The sequence below is a fragment of the Gopherus flavomarginatus genome, chromosome 24 (assembly GCF_025201925.1).
Source record: "Gopherus flavomarginatus isolate rGopFla2 chromosome 24, rGopFla2.mat.asm, whole genome shotgun sequence".
In the NCBI taxonomy this organism is placed as follows: domain Eukaryota; kingdom Metazoa; phylum Chordata; order Testudines; family Testudinidae; genus Gopherus; species Gopherus flavomarginatus.
The window spans coordinates 16,945,190-16,953,228 of record NC_066640.1 but is presented as its reverse complement, the minus strand read 5'-3'; positions in this window follow the sequence as shown (position 1 = coordinate 16,953,228).

Genomic DNA, 8,039 nt, shown 5'->3' with positions numbered 1-8,039 from the left:
CACAGAGCAGTTCTCTCATGAAGCAAGAGTGACACTGGATGTTAACGCAGGGTAATGCACAGACCATATCCCACATAGAGTAATGGTGGCACTGTGTGGCCACTTGGAGTAATGTACAGAACATTTCCTTCATGGATGAAGAGTGACACTGTGTGGCCACACGGGGTAATGCAGAGAGCATTTCCCTCATGGAGAAACAGTGACACTCGGTGGCCATGTGCGGTAATGCAGAGAGCATTTCCCTCATGGAGTAATAGTGACACTGTGTGGTCACTTAGGGTAATGCATAGAGCATTTCCCTCATGGAGCAACAGTGACACTCTGTGGTCACGAGAGGTACTGCAGAGAGCTTTTCCTTCATGGAGCAACAGTGACACTGTGTGGCCAAGAGAGGCAATGCACAAAGTATTTCCTGCATGCAGGAAGAGTGACAGTGGGTGACCATGCGGGGTAACGCACAGAGAATTTCCTTCATGGAGCAACAGTGACACTCGGTGGTCACTTGGGGTGATGCACATAGTATTTCTCTCATGAAGCAACAGTAACACTGGGTGGCAACACAGGGTAAGGCACAGAGGATTTCCTTCATGAAACAACAGTGACACTGGGTAGTCATGCAGCATAATGTAGAGAGTATTTCTTTAAGGAGCAACAGTGACACTGTGTGGCCATTAGGGCTAAGGCACAGAGCATTTCCCACATGGAGTAATAGTGGCACTGTGTGGCCTCTTCGGATAATGCCCAGAGGATTTCCTTCATGGAGCAACAGTGACACTGAGTGGCCACGTGGGGTAATGCACAGAGCATTTCCTTCATGGAGGAACAGTGACAGTGCTGTACTGAGAAGGCTGTGACCTGCCTGTCAGGCTCGGGGGGGGGCTGGTCTTTCCACACACACACCATCTTTCTAGAGATTTTGGGCTTAGAAGAAGTGGGGCTGGTACTAGAGCTGCCCACACCCATACTATCACGTCCAGCTCCATTACTGCAGCACCCAAAAGCCTTATTCAAGGTCCGGGTCTTATTGTGCTGAGGACTGCATGGCCAATCAGAGAGACAGAGGGTTGCACATGGAGATGAGTGTGTAAGGCATGTGGATGGATGGAGCAATGTATATGGCATACAGGGGGATGCATGGATGGCTGAAGGGTTGGACAGGGCTGAAGGGATGGATGGTAATGTCACAGACTGCTAAGTTGGTGGCTTCAGCTCATGGCTGCTGGCCGTGTCACCTCTGGACCCGTTTCCTGCACCATCCAGCCAGCAGAAACTGCCCTCACAGTGCTACACTGGTGCTACATGCAATGCGCACCCTGCTGCTCAGGGATGTACAAGCATGCGGTCTCCCGGCTGCTGAACCACCTGCTCCACAGCCTGCCACAGGTCACATCTTTCTTGAGCAGCAATGCTCTGGCCAGGGGGCGGGGTCCCTCGAACCTCCTCAAATCCTGTACCCAAAGCAGCTTACTAAGCACAGAGACTGAGGCTAAGAAACCCCACCTGTCCCCACCCACATCCAGCTGGAGCTGCAGCCCAGGGCCCAGCTGAGCCAGGCAGACAGTGACGCAAACAGGTGGGGACCCTGGTGTCTCAGGAGTGGGAAATGTCTCATCATATTCTCTCTTGCACCATGGCACTGTTACACCATAGTCAGGAGTGGCGCCATGGTTTTTGCTGCCCTAGGTGGCAGCGCTCCTCCTCTGAGCATTCAGCGGCTGGGGGTCCTTCTGCTCCACGTCTTTGGGACACTTCTATGCTGCTGCTGTTGGCCAAATCCTCCTGCCAAAATCTAACCCCCAACACAAAGTTTTAACACACTCCTCTTCCGGAACCCATATTGAACCAAAAATTGCTCACCCTATAACCTGGTCCCCAACCCTAAACCCCTTAACCCAAACTGTGCCCAACCCTCCTCCCAACCCTAACTGCGAGTTCCGAACCTAAGCCCGACACCGCTCCAACCCGGAGCCCAGTTCCCAACTCCCACACTGTGGAAAACCCCAGGAATCCTGCTTCCTACTGGCCTCCCAGCTACAGGGACTTCGCTCACACACACGGGAGCGGATTCTGCAGCTACAATCATTGCACGTGTTCACTGGCAGCGCCCAGCGCAAAGCAGGGAGTTTGGTCCAACTCCCCGCGGCAGTGGCTGTGCCCATGGGCCTGTGGCGGGTTCGCTGCCCACTGGATCCTTCACTCCAGCCTGGAGATTTCCCGCCTCCCTTCAGCAACTGCAAATGGTCCCGGGGCTTGGAGAAGTTTCTGAGCCACAGGTGCCTGCAGCAGCAATTTCCACCCCCAGGCAGTGACAGCCCATTGGCTGCCAGCTCGGTCAGAAACCATCACCTAGTGACACTGACAGCTCATTGGCTGCCAGCTCAGTCATAAAACATCTCCTAGCGACAGCCCATTGGCTGCCAGGAAACACTAGCACACAAGCAGGTGCAACCAGTGAACTCCCTGAGCTCTGCGGCTTCGCCAGTGCGGACGGCAGCGCCCGCTGCTGGGGGTCTCCGTTCCTCCGCCCCGGCAGCTGGAATCGACACCACTCGGCCTCAATCTGCTTCTCGCAGGCGTGCGCTGAGCGCTGACTGCAGAAGGGCCTGACGGCTGCGCCCAGCTTTGCTTTCAGAAAGCGTCACCCGGGCACAGCCCAATGGGAGATTAGCTGTGAGAAAACATCACTTAGTGAGGACCCAATGGGAGATCAGCTTTCAGAAAACGCCGGGCAGGCCAGCACCGCAGCTCTAGTCTTCTCAAGTGGCCAGACTGTCAGCACCCCTCCACCCCGTAACAGAGCAGCATGTCTCACACTCCCCAGCGGGCACTAACCGGCCCCACGCTGCCTTCCAATCCAGGTTCTGCCGCGCACCTCAAGCGCTCCCTCACGCTCTTCCGTTCTGCGCTCAGTCACCCAGAGCCCCCCTCACGTAGCGTGCCTAAGCCGTGGGCACTAACACCCCCAACACAGCCAGGTAACAAACCAGAGGTTTAGCCCCAGAACCACCAGGAAACATTGTTTTGGCACAACACCGGTTTTCTGTAATTTTATGTAATGTCTCTTCTTTAGTTTATTCAAAGCGCCCAGCGCGCCTTCACCACGTCAAACTACAGGCTTCCAGTTCAGGGTGACCACACCCTCAGTCAGTGGCAGCCTCTTAATAAGCTACACTAAAAATATGGGTCCCAACCCCAAAACTTACCCCAAATTGTCCCCAAACTGCCACTTTTTAATACTGAAATAAGATATGCCACCCTCAGTCACTCCCCTTGATCTCCAGCAGTGGAAGCCTGACACCAGAAAACAACGTTGATATTTAAATTAGCTAGTACATCACTCGGTCAATTCCCTCTGCTCTCCAGCAGGTGGCGTCGGAGAGCTCCAAGCTCGCTCACTGACCTTTCTCCCATTAGCTTCAGGCCCCAGGGTTTGCAAATGCATCTCTAGAATTCTAGCAGAAGAGTATCACTTATTCACTTGCGTTAGCAGTTGAGGAATGTGGTGCTGCTCTGAGGGGACGTACTTGCATACTTGGGATATTATTGCAAAGATACAATTAGAATTTCTGTTAGACAACTTTAAGGACAACTTATATTTGGTAAAAACCTTATTTTAGTGAAAGAAACGCTGGCGTGACAACACGGTTACTGGGGCTACAAAACACTTTCCCTCCTGGGTGAAACAAGACGTTAGGATTAGAAAATTACATAGTTTGTTCCAATGTTGGTACAGCTTTAAATTCACTTATGTGTGGGTTTGTTTAAGGCTGACTGTTTTGGTTTACTGGGTTTCTTCTTGTAAATTGAGATGGAGCTTTTAATTGATGTTTGCTGGATTGGAATATCTGACATGCAATACTGGTTTTGACCTAGTTCTGCATATTTTTATAAAGATTTGGCCAGTATTCAGCTATTCAATTGATTTATAGGTGGTTTTAATAGTAGGGATTATTTATTTTATCATCCCATAGTAGCACTCTTTTTTGATAATTTATAACATTTGTTAAATTTTGTTTTTAAAAACAAAATAGTTTTTCTTAATGTTTATGTTTTAAATTAAGCATTGTTTACAGTTCCAAATTTTGGTTTCTGATGGGCTATTTAAGAGGATTTGGGATTTAATACTAAAACTTGGACAGATTTAGATTATTTGTATGGACTTGGATTAAATCCCATTTACTATTTTATTTTAATAAAAGTGATATTGCTGCAAATCCTGGCCAGGGGGAGAGGAGATGAGCCTGGCCTTTAACTGAGGAGCAGAGGCATACCCCCCATGCAGGTGAAGCCAGGTGATGAGGGGGTTGCAGTCTCTCAATTTTTTTCTCCAGCCCACCTCACCCGCCCCCACCCCACCCCAGCAAATGGCAAGAGGCTGATACTACATCTGCTGGCCCCCTGCATTACCCCAACTGGTTACTGGGTGTCACTGCTGCCCCATGGGAGACCTCCCCCCATGCATTACCTTGACTGGCCACCGGCTGTCACTGTGGTGCCAAGGGGAACATACGCTCTACATTACCCTACATAAGAACGGCCATACCGGGTCAGACCAAAGGTCCATCTAGCCCGGTATCTGTCTACCGACAGTGGTCAATGCCAGGTGCCCCAGAGGGGGTGATGCTAACAGGCAATGATCAAGTGATCTCTCTCCTGCCATCCATCTCCATTCTCTGATGAACAGAGACTAGGGACACCATTCTTTACCCTTCCTGGCTAATAGCCATTTGTGGATGTAGCCACCATGAATTTATCCAGTTCCCTTTTAAACATTGTTATAATTCCAGCCTTCACAACCTCCTCAGGTAAGGAGTCCCACAAGTTGACTGTGCGCTGTTTGAAGAAGAACTTCCTTTTATTTGTTTTAATCCTGCTACCTATTAATTTCATTAGGTGACCCCTAGTGCTTGTATATTATGGGAATAAGTAAATAACTTTTCCTTATCCACTTTCTCCACATCACTCATGATTTTATATACCTCTATCATATCCCCCCTTAGTCTCCTCTTTTCCAAGATGAAGAGGCCTAGCCTCTTTAATATTTCCTCATATGGGACCGTCTCCAACCCCCTAATCATTTTAGTTGCCCTTTTCTGAACCTTTTCTAGTGCTAGAATATCTTTTTTGAGGTTAGGAGACCACATCTGTACACAGTATTCGAGATGTGGGCGTATCATGCATTCTTATGTTCTTAACTGGATGTCACTGCTGCTTCATGGGCGATCCAGTCTGTGCATTACCTTGACTGGTCACCTGCTGTCACTGCTGTGCCAAGGGAAACGCCTTCTGTGCATTACCCTGACTGGCCACCAGGTATCACTGCTATGCCAAGGGAAGCATGCTCTGTGCATTACCCTCACTGGCCACCGGGTGTCACTGCTCCTCTAAGGGAACCCCTGTCTGTGCATCATCCCTACTGGTCACTAGGTGTCACTACTAGTATAAGGGAACCCTTGTGCATTACCCCAAGTGCCCACTGCATGTCACTGCTGCGCCAACTAAATGTGCTCAGTGCATTACCCTGACTGACCACCGGGTGTCACTGCTGCTCCAAGGGAGACATACTCTAGGCATTACCGGGACTGGCCACGGGCTGTCACTGCTGCTCCAATAGAAACACCACCTGTGCATTACCCCAACTGACCACCAGGTGTCAATGCTATGCCAAGGGGAACATACTCTCTGCATTACCCTGACTAGTCACCGGGTGTCGCTGCTGCTTCGTGGGAGATATTCTGTGCATTATCTCGACTGGCCACCGGCTGTCACTGCTGTGCCAAGGGAAAAACCTTCTATGCAATACCCTGACTGACAACCAGGTATTACTGGCGCTGCAACGGAAACACCGTCTGTGCATTACCCGAACTGGCCACCTGGTGTCACCGCTGCTCCATGGAAAACACCACACTCTGCAGTACCTTGACTAGCCGCCAGGTGTCACTGCTGCTCCAAGGGAGACATAGTCTCAGCATTACCGGGACTGGCCACGGGCTGTCACTGCTGCTCCAATAGAAACACCACCTGGGCATTACCCCAACTGACCACCAGATGTCAATGCTATGCCAAGGGGAACATACTCTCTGCATTACCCTGACTAGCCACCGGGTGTCGCTGCTGCTTCATGGGAGATACTCTGTGCATTATCTCGACTGGCCACCGGCTGTCACTGCTGTGCCAAGGGAAATACCTTCTATGCAATACCCTGACTGACAACCAGGTATTACTGGCGCTGCAACGGAAACACCGTCTGTGCATTACCCCAACTGGCCACCTGGTGTCACCGCTGCTCCATGGACAACACCACACTGTGCAGTACCTTGACTGGCCGCCGGGTGTCACTGCTCCTCCATGGGGGAGACACTTTTCAGTAGCCAACCTGGTTCGCCCTCTGGCCACCCAGCTCTGATCACAGGGCTGCCACCAGCAGCAGTGCAGAAGTCCCCACTTAACTATGTGCAGCCCAGAGCGCATGGCAGGTTCAGGGTGCCCCACAGCAACCCAAACAGACCCACTCTGCCTCAGGCTCCTGGGCCTGCCGCCCGTCGTTGATGCTCCCTGAGGGCTCTGCCAGAGCCAAGTTCCCCTACCCAGGCGGCTCTTGGGGGCTGCAAGCAGTCAAAGAGCGGCGGGAAGCTGAGGATCAGCCGCAGCCCCAGGGGCCAAAAGCAGCAGCAGGAGAAGATGACAGGAGCAGCCCAGCTTCCCATCTCCTGGCACCAGCCAGCACATCAGTCACTCCCCAATGGCCGGCTCTAGCCACCACCTGGCCATGAGGAGGGCAATGCAGAGGGTGGGGCAGCGCTGGCACTTAAGAGCAGCAGGAAGCAGAGCCATAGAGATGGGTGGGGCCTTGTGGCAAGGGGGAGTGCAGGCCCCCAATTTTCTCTCTACCCTAAGTCAGCCCCCCCACTGGGAAGAGTATGATGCCACCCACGGAGGGGGGAAATTGGGGGTTGAGGGTTGGGATTACAGGGTCAGGGTCTGAGGGTTGGATAAGGGTGAGGGTAAGAGGGAGTTAAGTTTAGTGTGTGGATTAGGTTTGGAAAGGGTTAGGGGTTGAGAGGGAGATTTGGATTATGGGGAGGCGAGGGGTTTAGGTTCTTGGGGGCAGGTTAGAGGGTTGTGCTTAATGCGAGGGTTAGGATTAGCTTTAGGGATTAGGTTGTGTAAGAGTTTGGGTTCAAAGGTGGGTTAAAGTTAAGGGGTTAGGGTTATGGGCAGAGTGGGTGTTATGATATAATAGGGTGATGGTTGGGGATCAGGGTTAGTTGAAGGGTTAGGGTGCAGGGTTGGGTTGCTTAGGGTGAAGGGAGGGGTCAGGGTTGGTTGTGGTGTGGGCTAGGGTCAAAGGTTAGGGGGAGGAGTTGAGTTACAGTACTGGGGAACAGGAGTTAGGGTTTGGAATTAGGGTTAGCAGGTGACAGCTCAGGGTTTGTCTTTTTTGCTGTTCTAATTGCTTGAGTTGACCACTGTGTATCAATTTCCTGTAAATGTAGTTTAATTCCTTTTACTGACTTTTCAAAAGCATTAGTTTCATTATTATAACACCCCATATATTTTTATTGTGACATAGTAAATTACAGATTTTAATACTAATTTTTTTTTGTTTTCTAATGTCAGGCTATTATTTGTGATCATATCACTTCAGTGGTGCCTGAGTTCCTTGGTTGCCTCACCCCTGGTCCAGCAGTAGCAATGGGTGACGGATGGCGTCTGCCCTGTCAGTTTCCTACTCCATGAAATCTCTATATTAAATTTGGATATCAATAACACATGTTTTCTAATTTAGAAAAATGTATTCAGTTAGAAAACTAATTTCATGAGTGTCCCAATTTCAAATAGAGATTTCCCAGAAGTAGTACATTGCAACAAGACCTACCCCATCTGTCACAAATCGCTACTCCTAGACCCAGGCCCGCTGAATTGTGGGGGTAGCAAATTGCAGCAGGACAGCAAAAACTTGCCATGTAGATGTCAGTAACCGCAACAGGTTGGAAACTGGGACAGACAGACGTTTGTAATAGTAAGTCCTGACACTA